A 14,400-nucleotide genomic window follows, 5' to 3' on the forward strand; every position below is an offset into this window, starting at 1 on the left:
ATCAGGAGCCATAGATGTGAGCACCAGCAACAGAATCCAAGACATGGAAGAGAGAATCTCAGGTGCAGAAGATTCCATAGAAAACATGGACACAACAATCATAGAAAATGAAAAATGAAAAAAAGATCCTAACTCAAAATATCCAGGAAATCCAGGAAAAACTGAGAAGACCAAACCTAAGAATAATAGATATAGATGAAAATGAAGACTTTCAACTTAAAGGGACAGTAAATATCTTCAAAAACATTATAGAAGAAAACTTCCCTAACCTAAAGAGAGAGATGCCTATGAACATACAAGAAGCTTACAGAACTCCAAATAGACTGGACCAGAAAAGAAATTCCTCCTGACCCATAATAATCAGCACAATAAATTCACTAAATAAAGATAAAATATTAAAAGCAATAAGGGAAAAATGTCATGCAACATATAAAGACAGACCTATTAGAATTATACTAGACTTCTCACCAGAGACTATGAAAGACAGAAGATCCTGGACAGATGGCATACATACCCTAAAAGAACACAAATACCAGCCCAGGCTACTATACCCAGCAAAACTCTCACTTACCATAGGTGGAGAAACCAAAGTATTCTATGACAAAACCAAAATCACACAATTTTTTTCCACAAATCTACCCCTTGAAAGGATAATAAAGGGAAAACTCCAACACAAGGGGGGAAATGACACCCTAGAAAAATCAAGAAAGTAATCTTTCAACAAACCTAAAAGAGGATAGCTACAAGAACAGGATCCCAACTTTAACAACCAAAATAACAGGAAGAAACAACTTCTTCTCCTTAATATCTCTTAATATCAATGCACTCAATTCTCCAATAAAACGACATAGACTAACAGACTGGCTACGTAAACAAGACCCAACATTTTGCTGCATAAAGGAAACCTACCTCAGGGATAAAGACAGACATTACCTCAGAGTAAAAGGCTGGAAAACAATTTTCCAAGCAAACGGTCTGAAGAAACAAGCTGGAGTAGCTATTCTAATACAGAATAACCAAACCAAATTTATCAAAAAAGAGAATGAGGAGCATTTTATACTCATTATAGGTAGAATCTTCCAAGATGAACACTCAATTCTGAATATCTATGCTCCAAATGCAAGGGTATTCACATTTATTAAAGAAACTTTAGTAAGGCTTAAAGCACATATTGCATTGCACCCAATAATAGTGGGAGGCTTTAACACCCTACTCTCCTCAATGGACAAACTCTGGAGACAGAAACTAATCAAGGATACAGTGAAACTAACAGAAGTTATGAAACAAATGGATTTAACAGATATCTATAGAACATTTTATTCTAAAACAAAAGGATATACCTTCTTCTGAGCACCTCATGATACCTTCTCCAAAACTGACCATATAATTGGTCACAAAACAGGCATCAAGAGATACAAAAATATTGTAATTATTCCTATCAGATCACCACAGACTAAGGCTGATCTTCAAAAAAAAAAAAAAAAAAAAAAAAAAAACAAATAATAGGAAGCCAACATTGACATCGAAGGTGAACAACACTCGACTCAATGATAACCTGGTCAAAAAAGAAATAAAAAAGAAATTAGAGATTTTTTAGAGTTTAATGAAAATAAAGACACAACATAGCCAAACTTATGGGGAAAACAAAAGCACTCCTAATAGGAAAACTCATAACTCTGAGTGCCACCAAAAGGAAACTAGAAAGAGCATACCCTAGCAGTTTGATAGCACACCTAAAAACTCTAGAACAAAAGGAAGCAAATTCACCCAAGAGGAGTAGATGGCAGGAAATAATCAAACTCAGGGATAAAATCAACCAAGAAGAAACAAAAAGAACTATGCAAAGAATCAACCAAACCAGGAGCTGGTCTTTTGAGAAAATCAACAGGATAGATAAACCCTTAGCCAGACTAACTAGAGGGCACAGGGACAGAATTCTAATTAACAAAATCAGAAATGAAAAGGAATTCATAACAACAGAACCTGAGGAAATGCAAAGCATTATCACATCCTAGTATAAAAGCCTATACTCAACAAAACTGGAAAACCTGGATGAAATGGACAATTTTCTAGACAGATACCAGGTATCAAAGTTAAGTCAGGATCAGATTAATGATCAAAACATCCCCATATCCCCTAAAGAAATAGAAGCAGTCTTTCATAGTCTTTCAACCAAAAAACAGCCCAGGATCAGATGGGTTTATTGCATAGTTCTATAAGACCTTCAAAGAAGACATAATAATTCCAATTCTCCTCAAACTATTTCACAAAATAGAAACAGAAGGTACTCTACCCAATTCATTCTATGAAGCCACAATTACTCTGATACTTAAACCACACAAAGACCCAACAAAGAAAGATAACTTCAGACCAATTTCCCTTATGAATATTGATGCAAAAATACTCAATAAAATTCTCATTAACAGAATCTAAGAACACATCAAATGATCACCCATCATGATCAAGTAGGCTTTATTCCAGGAATGCAGGGATGGTTTAATATATGGAAATCCACCAACATAACCCACTATATAAACAAACTCAAAGACAAAAACAACATAATCATCTTGTTAGATGCTGAGAAAGCATTTGACAAAATCCAACAACTCTTCATGATAAAAGTCTTGGAAAAATCAGGAATTCAAGGCCTATACCTAAACATAATAAAAGCAATATACAGCAAACCAGTAGCCAACATCACACTAAATGGAGAGAAACATGAAGCAATCCCACTGAAATCAGGGACTAGACAAGGCTGCCCACTCTCTTCCCACCTATTCAATATAGTACTTGAAGTCCTAGTCAGAGCAATTAGACAACAAAAGGAGATCAAGGGGATATAAATTGTAAAGGAAGAAGTCAAAATATCACTTTTTGCAGATGATATGATAGTATATCTAAGTGACCCTAAAAATTCCATCAGAGAACTCCTAAACTAGATAAACAGCTTCAGTGCAGTAGCTTGATATAAACTTAACTCAGACAAATCAGTGGCATTTCTCTACACAAAGGAAAAACAGGCTGAGAAAGAAATTAGGGAAACAGCACCCTTCACAATAGTCACAAATAATATAAAATACCTTGGTGTGACTAACTAAGGAAGTGAAAGATCTGTATGATTAAAACTTCAAGTCTTTGAAGAAAGAAATTGAAGAAGATCTCAGAAAATGGAAAGATTTCCAAATGCTCATGGATTCCAGGATTAATATAGTAAAAATGTCTACCCTGCTGAAAGCAATCTACAGATTCAATGAAATTCCCATCAAAATTCCAACTCAATTATTCCCCAAGTTAGAAAGGGTAATTTGCAAATTCATCTGGAAAAACAAAAAAGAACCTCTGGTGGAATCACCATGTCTGACCTAGAGCTGTACTACAGAGCAATTGTGATAAAATCTGCATGGTACTTACTGGTACAGTGACAGACAAGTAGATCAAAGGAATGGAATTGAAGACCCAGAAATGAATCCACACACCTATGGTCACTTGATCTTTGAAAAGGGAGCTAAAATCATCCAGTGGAAAAAAGACAGCATTTTCAACAAATGGTGCTGGGACAACTGGTGGTTATCATGGAGAAGAATGCAAATTGATCCATTCTTATCTCTTTGTACAAAGCTCAAGTCTAAGTGGATCAAGGAACTCAACATAAAACCAGAGACATTGAAACTTATAGAGGAGAAAGTGGGTGAAAGCCTTGAATATATGGGCACAGGGGAAACAACTCCTGAACAGAACAACAATGGCTTGTGCCATTTATGGGACCTCATAAAATTGCAAAGCTTCTGTAATACAAAAGACACTGTCAATAAGACAAAAAGGCCACCAACAGATTGGGAAAGAATCTTTACCTATCCTAAATTACATCGGGGACTCATATCCTAGATTACTTGGCATCATGGTACAACCACTTACAGAACTCAAGAAATTGGAATCCAGAAAATCAAATAACCATATTAAAAATTTTGTACAAAGCTAAACAAAGGATTCTCAACTTAGGAATACCAAATGGCTGAGAAGCACCTGAAAAAAAAAATGTTCAACATCCTTAATCATCAGGGAAATGCAAATCAAAACAACCCTGAGATTCCATCTCTGACCAGTCAGAATGGCTACAATAAAAAATTCAGGTGACAGCAGATGCTGAGGAGGATGTGAAGAAAGAGGAACTCTTCTCCATTGCTGGTGGAATTGCAAGTTGTTACAACCACTCTGGAGATTAGCCTGGCGGTTCCTCAGAAGATTAGACATAGTACTACTGGAAGATTCAGCAATACCTCTCCTGGGCATATACCCAGAAGATGTTCCAACTTGTAATAAGGACACATGCTCCACTATTTTCATAGCAGCCTTACTTATAATAGCCAGAAGCTGGAAAGAACCAGATGTCCCTCAACAGAAAAAGGGATACGGAAAATGTGGTACATTTACACAATAGAGTATTTCAGCTACTAAAAACTATGAATTTGTGAAATTCTTAGGCAAATGTATGATGGATCTGGAGAATATCATCCTGAGTGAGGTAACCCAATCACAAAAGCACACACATGATATGCCCTCACTGATTAGTGGATATTAGCCCAGAAACTTAGAGTACCCAAGATCCAATTTGCAAAACATGAAACTCAAGAAGAAGGAAGACCAAAGTGTGGATACTTTGTTCCTTCTTAGAATGGGGAACAAAATACTCATGGAATGTGTTACAGAGACAAAGTTTGGAGCTGAGATTTAAGGAAGGCCAATCCAAAGACTGCCCCACCCGAGGATCCATCCCATAAACTACCACCAAACCCAGACACTAGGCAGATGAAAACAAGAGCCTGCTGACTGGAGCCTGATATAGTTGTCTCCTGTGAGGCTCTGCCAGTGCCTGGAAAGTACAGAAGTGGATGTTTACAGTCATCCATTGGACAGAGCACAAGGTCCCCAATGAAGAAGCCAGAGAAAGTACCCAGGGAGCTGAAGGGGTCTGAAGCCCCATAGGAGGAACATCAATATGAAATAACCAGTACCCCCATGCTCCTTGGAACTATACCACCAATCAAAGAAAACACAGGGTGGAACTTGTGGCTCTAGCTATATATATGGTCGATGATGGCCTAGTCAGTCATCAATGGGAAGAGAGGCCTTTGGTCCTGTGAAGGCTCTATGCCCCAGTATAGGGGAATGCCAGGACCTGGAATCAGAGTGGGTGGGTTGGGGAGCCAGGGGAGGAGTTTCAGATGGGAAACTGGGAAAGGGGATAACATTTGAAATGTAAATAAAGAAAATATCTAAAAAAGAAAATAAAAAGAGGAAAAAAGGGAAAACACAGAAATAACTACCAACAGTATCTGCGAAACAGACTCAGTTAACATAAATTGCATGTATTGCAGGCAAGGCAGAGGCGTTTTTAAAATTTTTGCAGACTTCATATAATCCTAAAAAATATGCAGGCCTCTTCAAAATTTGACTTGTTGAAATCAAAATAATTCCATCTTCTGAAAAAGTCTTAAGACTTCAGCTTAAAAAACATTCCAGCCTTAGACCACAGGAACCTGGAAGTGTTCAGTATTCAGACTGAACAAACATGGTGAGGCTTGAACCTGAATGTACTTTAGAGCCAACCCTCAAAGGGTGGGGAGTGTAACCTGTTTGGTAACAAGGTGTAGTACATACTGTGATATAAAAAAAGGCATGGTGAAAATGTACCTTTTACTAAAGTTTATGCAATTCCCTTGGTCCATAAATCTATGTTAAGTTTGTGTCTTCTAGCTTAACCTGTATCTCCAGCCATGTATCGATTTCCAGACCATTAAATCAAAACCAAACCAAAAACAACCAAAAAGGTGTGTGTGTGAGAGTGGCAGCTGAAAACCTGGATTTCCAACAGCCTGTGCATTTTGATGTTGTTCATTGTATTGTGGCTTCTGCATTTCACACCTGCACTTGCAGTTTTGAATAGATCACCTTGCATGAAACGTTTCTCCAGGGAACCACAAAAGATTGTTCACTTTATCCTTAGCTTTTTCTGTGAACTTTTTGCTGCATTCAAGTCAGTTTCAGTTCCAGCAAAAAGATGGTATTTAGGACACCATGGTGGCTGTGGACAATGTGACACTGGTAGAATTTGTGCTGGCATTTGTGTAATTCCCCTCGCTGTTTGTGTTTGACTCACTGGTGGGCACTTGGGTGGAGTTGACTCTGAGAATCACTCCTGCAGCACTGCAGTGTGGCCTTGGCCCTAGCTATGGTGTGTAGGTGAAGGTAAGTCTGGTGGAGTAAATGATTCTCTCATTACGGACCTAACTTACTGGAACCTGGACTGTGTGTCAGACCCATCTCCAACCTTCTCTGAATGCAGAAATGTCTGGGACCTCACAGAGCATGCTCTCTCCACATCTGTACATTGTTTCAGCTTCTACATCTCCAAACCACTCTCCTAATTTGGAGTAAAGTTTTATTCTTTAAATTCAAGGAAAACACCCTGTAACCATTCAATTGAAGACTTTACAACAAGTACAGGAATGACTGGGGCAAGGACAGGGTCCATTCCCTCATAGATACCATTTCTTTATTTTGTTTTTTTGGACACGGAGTAACCTGAAATTGGAATATTCTTTCTTGAGAAAGGCACAAGTACATTCTTTCTTTAACTTTAAGGTAAAAATGCACATTTGTGGAGCCGTGATACAGGGTGGTCTGCATCAGTAATGCTGTCTGCTTATCAACTTTCTTAATTATCAATCTTGGGAGTGCCATGCCAGTCACTTGACACTCTGTCCATAATGGATGTAGCCATCTCTAAATGTGAACTCCTCTCCTTCTGGCTCATCATTGTCCAGGAGATGAATGTAAAATGCTCCCCACTGTTGTGAACTGGAGTGGAATTTACCTCCTTCTACATGAAGGTATCTGGTACTAACTGTCTGGGGTGTAATGCAATTGAACAGTGCCACCTTCATTCCTGAGGCAATGCACAAGCCAGCATTTTTCAATGACTGCTTCTTTTTGGAGTTTTTGGAGATGACCTTTATCTGCTTGCTGAGGAACACACCAGTGTCATCACTGTTGCCATAGAACATCTTTACAGACAACATGAAATGTTTTCTCTTGTCTGAATCAGGTATGTACAATGTTTCGGCTGTACAGTAGTTCTTCCCTTCCAAGTTCAGCTGCTGCAATTCTTGGTCCCTATTTCCTGTTCCAATAAACTCGCAGGGTTTGTTCAGAACAATCATCTCGTTCCATTTGTTCTTTTTCTGTTTTTCTTCAAACCACTGCCCATAAGATAAACACAAGGAGGAGGGCAAAAAAATCGTTTTTCATTTCTGTACAACTTTTGTGCAACTTTTGCATGAAGAATGAGTACTGTTTGATTCCCTCATTCTTTTAAGTAATTTCTCATAGCTTCCCTGTTGAGTCATTTAGGTGGAGGCTGTTCACCAAACTTCCCCGATGATGGAGAATGTGCAGGCTGTTCCTTTTTGGGCGAGCCCTCCATGTAGTCCATGGGGAGAGCTCTGGATATCCGGGTTGTGGGACGCACCCTCTGGGACTTATGAGGAGACTGAGGAAAACTGGAGGGCCTTACTATGGGGACCAGGACTAGAGGGGCCAGTTTATGTCTTTTTATAGATGAGTTGAGTCCAGTAATATTGAGAGATATTAAAGACAGGAATTGTTAGTTCCTGTTATGTTTGTTTTTGTAAGTGGCATTTTGTGCATGTGGTTCTCTCTTTTTGGCACTGTTGTGAGATGATTAATCTCGCTTTGTCTTTGGTGTAGGTACCCTTCTTGTGTTGGAGTTTTCCTTCTAGCATCCTCTTTTGGGCTGAATTGGTAGATACATACTGTTTGAATTTGGTTTTGTCTTGGAATATTTTGGTTTTTCCATCTATGTTGATTGAGAGTTTTGATAGTAGCCTGGGCTGACATTTTTGTTGTCTTAGAGTCTGTATGACCTCTGTCCAGGCTCTTCTGGCTTTTAGTGTCTCTGTTGAGAAGTCTGGTGTAATACTGATAGGTCTGCGTTGATATTTTCCTTGCAGCTTATAATAATCTTTCTTTGTTTTGTGCATTTGGTGTTTGGATTATTATGTGATGGGAGGAATGCCTTTTCTGGTCTAGTCTAGTTCTGTAGGTTTCTTGTTCTTTTATGGACATCTCTTTCTTTAGGTTGGAGAAGTTTTCTTCTATGATTTTGTTGAAAATATTTTCAGGTCCTTTGAGCTGCGAATCTTCTCTCTTTTATTCCTATTATTTTTATATTTAAACTTTTCATTTTGTCCTGAATGCAACTGTGTCAATCTCTTCTAAAGTATCTTCCTCACCTGAGATTCTCTCTTCTATCCCTTTTATTTTATTGGTGATGCTTACAATGGTAGTTTCTGACCTCTTTCTTAAGTTTTACATTTCCTGGGTTGCTTCTATTTGTGTTTTCTTTATTGTTTCTAATTCCACATTTAGGTCTTGGATCACTTTATTCAATTTGTTGACCTATTTGATTGTGTTTTTCTATATTTCTTTAGGGGATTTGTTTCCTCTATAAGTGCTTCTTCTTGTATTTCCCTGTATTTTTTCAGTGAGGTATTTATATACTCCTTAAAGGAATCTATTATCTTCATGAGATAGGACTTTAGGTTAGCTTCCTGATTTTTAGGTGTGTTGTTGTATTCAGGGTTTGCTGTGGTGGGAGAATTGGGTTCTGATGATGCCTACAAATATTGGGTTCTGTTGGTTATGGTCTTGTGCCTGCTTCTGGCCATCTGGTTATCCCAGGTGTTTGTTGGTCTGGGAGTCTCTGTCTGGAGCCTACCTCTTTTGCCTCTAGGTTGTTTTAGGTCTCCTGGCAGGCCTGTGGCCCTGTCTGTAGCAGACCTCCTGTGGGACCTTCTGACTGTGGTGTCTTCAGAGGGGCATGTCCTCTGGTGATTTGTTGCCCTGCCTGCAGTGGATTTTCTGGGTGGCATTTAAACTCTGGGTTCTTCAGAGGGGCTGAGAAGCTGCTGATCTGTTGCCCAGGCTGTAGAAGATCTTCTAGGAATCCTTCAGATTGTTGGATCTTCATAGGAGCAGTCAAGCTGTTGTCATGTGTGTAGCTATTCTTCAGGGATGCTTATGGACTATGGGTTCTGTTCCTGTGTCCCGGAGCAGAACTCCGGGGAGGCTTTGAGACTGTTGAGTCAATTGCTCTGCATGCTGTGGAGGCCCTGGGAGGTCTTCAGACTGTGTTTGTTGCCCAGCTGCTTTGTGTGCAGAGGAACTCCTGGGATGTCTTCAGGATGTGGGATCTTCAGGGGAACAGACAAGATGGCAAACTGCTAGAAATTTTCTAAATTAAATTTTGGTTTATCTATTAGAATACACCAGTATTCAGGTATTTTTGCAAACTGATAAACACTCTGTGTGTGTGTGTGTGTGTGTGTGTGTGTGTGTGTGTGTGTGTGCGTGCGCGTGTGCGCTCATTCTCACACATGTGCATCTCCCCAGTTGAGGATTCATTTGATCTAGTTATTTTCGATCCAAATGAAATCTGTAAAACTGCCAACCTTATTCCAGAAGTACAGGCTCTGTTTAAACTATAATGAGTTGGGTTTCTGATGCTTGACATGAACATTCTTGTCCACTGTCAAGAGGCATAATGCTTGTGTAGATATATTGTAGATAACTTTTTTTAAAAAATGGGTTATCTAAGTGTATATTACCTTTTAAAAAATTCAGAAGTGTAATCAAATGTAACCAAGTGTGTTTGTGACATTTATTGAAGCTGAGTGAGCTGTGTAAACAAGTTTTTTAAAGCAGTGTCTGGTATATAGCTCTCCCCTGATCAGGGTTAGCTGTTCTGGTTACCATGCTGATTTCCTCTCTGATGACATCATGCTTTTCTCTTCTGGGCCCTTACAGTGGGCTGTGTTCATGGTCACTAGGCCCTACTTCTTCATCTTCATTTAATTTGAATAGATGAAAATCCATGCACTGGCTAGCAAGGGTTCTGATGTTGCTTTTGGAGCCCATCTCATTATTTATATTTTTGCAGACTTTCACTTGTTTTCTAGAGCATGTTCTTTTCATAAGTTATTTTCACACCAACTCTGTTTTTTCTTTTCTCTCAGTGTGATCTGTCTAAATATTTGGCTATTTTTTTCTTTTCAAGTGGAGACTTTTTCTTCACTTATTGGTCAAGTCTTCTAAAAGTCATTTCTTAATTTACTATGCTTTAAAATAAATTAATTTGTGCTCTTGTGTTTATGGTTTTTTGTTTATTTGTTCCCAATGTGTAGTATTCTCTTTTTGTTTATACCTATTTTGTGTTCTGCTTTGACAAAAGGCAGTTTTACCAAAGCACAAAATGCAGTAGTGTGGTAGGGGCAGGAGAGGAGGAAAGTGGCTTTGTCATGGAGGGATCATATTGGTACTACCAAGACCCACCACTCACATTGGTCTGTATAAAGGGACAGTTTACATGATGGAAGGAAGTAACAGGTGTTGATGGTGCTACTAAAAGCCAGTTCTTACAATATCTTGCACTTGAGTCATTAAGCCTTAGATCAATTACCACCATTGTGGCAAGCGAACAAACTAAATTTCACTATGCGTGAACAAATTCAGATGGCAGGCTATCTTGTGGTTTAACTGTTCTAGAGATTTGTCAGTTAATTGTATGGGCAGCACTAAGTTAGGCAAGGAAAATAAATGTTCTATGAAAGGCGCTGATCTGAGCAGAAGAACTATAGCCATAAATTAGGAGATGGAGAAAAAGTTAAACTTTTATTTTTAATTGATAAGAGGGACATGTTAGTGTGATGTTTTGATGTATATGTTAGATCATGGCCTGCCCCTTTAAGATTCTTGAAGATACCATATCCACACCCTGAAAAAATCAGGTCCTACCACTATAACTCTCCCCACTCTTTCCCTCCATCCTCCCCTATATATACCCTACCAGGTATGTTATAATTCATTACAGTAATTATGTTGTTGTAAATATCTCAAAAATTACTTCTTAGAACAATTTGAATATAGATTAATTTAAATGGTATCAAGAAAAGACATTAAGACGTGGTGATGATGTTGGTATGTGTGATAACTGTATTAAGTGATTAATAAAAACCTTTAGTGACTTATACTGAAGTACTCTCATCAGTGGCCAATTTTGGCATGTGTGTTAAAAGCCAGAAATACTGCAACAAGCAAGATTACTGCAAACGACTTTGGATGTCATCTTGAGTAACTTCTGTTATAATATTCTCTTTGCCTTTATGTATGCTTGAAAATTTTTCCAGAATTCCACGGAGCTGAATATTATATCAATGCATTTGTTTTTCTGCCTCCAAAGCAATATTATCTTTTCTATGCACCTCTGAACTTACAGATTATTACTTTATTTGAAAGCACATAATTATTTAATTACAGTAATGACTTAGTCACTTATTTGCTTTTCCTTACAGCCTACTTGACAAAAAGAGACCTACCTGTATCTTTGCACATCTGAAAATGTTTATATTTCGATGTCTTTAATAGCAACTTTTATAGGTCTAGAATTTGAGGTTAGCAATTATTTCTCCTCAGTTGTTTAGTCTGTTTTAGCATGTCGTTTTCCTGGGAGAAGAAATATGCCTCTCCTTCCTCTTTCCACAGTTCTCTCACAGTTTTAGCTAGTGTCCTGGGAAGACTGTAGATGGAGTGCACAAAGGTGTCAACATACAAGACAAAGCCGAGCTGAGCACCCAGAAGTGGTCTGGAGAGGGTAAGTGTATTCTCCAGACAGTTTCTTCGCTGTGAGGAACACATGTAGGGTTTTCTGGGCTTCCAAGGGGAGCAGAACTGCTCTGAGGTGACTTCCTGGGGAGGACATTCAAACCTGACTGGATTTTCTTTGCAGCTTTTTACTCACTACCAGGCTTCTATGAGACAGAAGAGTTAGATTTGGAAAAGTGTTCTCCAGGAAGATGTTACTGATTGCTATCACCCATCAATGAGCCTCAGGCTCCACTGACTCTATCTCCTAACAGTTCTGTATATCCTTCAAAGATACTCTTTCTTCATGGTTATAGGCACTCTACTTCAAATCATGACATTTTACCCAAGAAGGTAGCATCCTGTGACTGGAGAGATGGCTCATCAGTGAAGAGCATGCACTGCTCTTGCAGAAGGTCAAGTCCTTAACACACTGAACATGTCAGGTATCTCAAAAACCACAGGCATGAGCTGGGTGTGGTGGTGCACGCCTTTAATCCCAGCACTCAGGAGGCAGAGGCAGGCAGATTTCTGAGTTCGAGGTCAGCCTGGTCTACAGAGTGAGTTCCAGGACAGCCAGGGCTATACAGAGAAACCCTGTCTTGAAAAACAAAACAAAACAAAACAAAACAAAACAAAACAAAACAAAACAAAACAAAACAAAACAAAACAAAACCACAGGCATGTGCACTTACAGGCCCATACTCCCAGCCCCTACAGACATGCACATGTAAATACAATTAAGAATGAAAAAGAATCTCAAAAAGAAAGTCATGCCTGACTTGCTCATCCCTTTGAGTCCTTTCAGCCATTCTATCCACCGATGCAAAAGAGCCCTCGATAAACAAAAGTCTGAAGAAAGTTCAGAGAACACAAGACCGATGATGACATTATCTTGCCGAAGACCTCTTGTTACTTCAGGATAAATTTCAAAGTGTATAACAAGTAGACACCCCCAAATCTCCAATATGCTCCCTGGCATAACATGTGTCTTTTATACGCACTTAACAAACTCCATCTCCATTAATTTTCCTTTAACATTTCAAGTGTTTATAGTTGTTTCATGCCCCAGGGCCTCTCTCTATATGTGCTCTCTTGATTTCATATTCTTTTGTAGATTAATTTATGCTCTTTAAAAATTATGTATTTCTCTGTGTGTCTATTGATATATGCATATGAATACAGATGCTCTATGAGGAGGGAGACATTGGATCCCTCTGGAGCTGGAGTTACACGTGGCTGTGAACTCTCTCTCCAACCCCTTAATATTTTCTATATACTTTCTATATCATCACCCCTTATTTACTTAATGTAGCTCACTCACTCACTAACTCACTCACTCACTCACTCACTCACTCACTCACTCACTCACTCACTCACTCTATCTATCTATCTATCTATCTATCTATCTATCTATCTACCTATGTCACTGCTGTATAGAAGCTCTTATATTAATGCTAATTTATACTAGTTTTCTCATCTAAACTAGGAATTCCTTCATTTCACTTTATATTAAAGGCTTTTGCTTGCTGAAGAATTAAAGCAACATAAGTTGACAAGGGATATGAAATTGTGCTTTCTGAGATGATGGATACTTGTTCCTAGAAAACCTTGCAGGGAGAAATGAAAAGAAAGCATATGGTCAGGTATCTAAACAGGACCAATAGAGAAAAGGGAAGGACCCAAGGGTCTTATAAAATATTCAAACCAGCATCCTTTTGCTGGACTCCCCGCTATATAGATCCTTTTCAATCCTGAAGGAAAAAGAAAAGAAAAAAAAAAAAAAAAAAAAAAAGAAATGTTCAGGGGTGGGTCCCTATATGCACCAAGTGAGATTGCAACTGATAAGGTAAAATCCAAGATCTTGAGGACTGTAGAGGAGGCTAAGATGCATTTACTGTAGCTAACAAAGTTTTAGTTTTGTTTGCTATAGTTTCAGGAAATATCTGGGAAATGAGTAAGGTCAAACTTGGTCATATAACTTCAGTGTTTCTTATCTTTATGCACTTCCTCATTATTGTAGCAGTTATGGAACCCAATCCTTGAAATAAACTTGGGGAATTGACTATTTGATGAATCTACCTTCAAGATATTATATGTTGCAGTTGCTAATTGCTAATATATATCAGGAAATGAAGCCAAAATTTCAAAGCATAAATACCAGTTCTTACCAGTTCATTCCAATGACATCTACTCTTTCTCCTTCCAAGAGCAGATTAAAGAATATTTGTATTTTCCAAACTGGAGTTACCAAAGCCTTCCCATCCATCACAGTCAAAGAGATCTTTAGAGCTTATCACTGGGACACACAGAGGCATAACTGCTCAGGGTACACTCTTTGTCATTATTAACCCTGTATCTAAATGTGTCATTTTTAGCTCTTTTAGACCCCATTAAAAGTACTCTTATTTCCAAATAAGTCATAGTCAATCTTCAGGCAAGTTGGGATGAAATTTGGCATCTATCTGTTGGATAAACTTTAACAAAGTGTTTTCTGTGTCAAGTCCTGTAATGGGCATGTCATCAGAGCATGGAAGTCCATGAGATAACAGTCTCACTGTTGCATAACATCAAAACACTTTATTAGTCTTGTTTCTTTTCAATCCCTTTCCACAGCAAGCCAGACTTTCTCAGGCATTTCTGCAACCCACTAAAAAAGAGGAACAGCTTTCCCTACAGAAT

At 38.5% G+C, this 14,400-nt stretch overlaps 1 pseudogene; it reads right to left on the reverse strand.

Moving 5' to 3' along the window:
* Positions 1 to 6,065: 6,065 nt before the first annotated feature.
* Positions 6,066 to 7,492, reverse strand: LOC110293625 (recombining binding protein suppressor of hairless-like; annotated as a pseudogene).
* Between the last annotated feature and the right edge of the window lie 6,908 nt (positions 7,493 to 14,400).

Source organism: Mus caroli, unplaced genomic scaffold, assembly GCF_978045245.1.
Source record: "Mus caroli unplaced genomic scaffold, Mus_caroli_1 scaffold_6, whole genome shotgun sequence".
NCBI classification, from domain to species: Eukaryota; Metazoa; Chordata; class Mammalia; order Rodentia; family Muridae; genus Mus; species Mus caroli.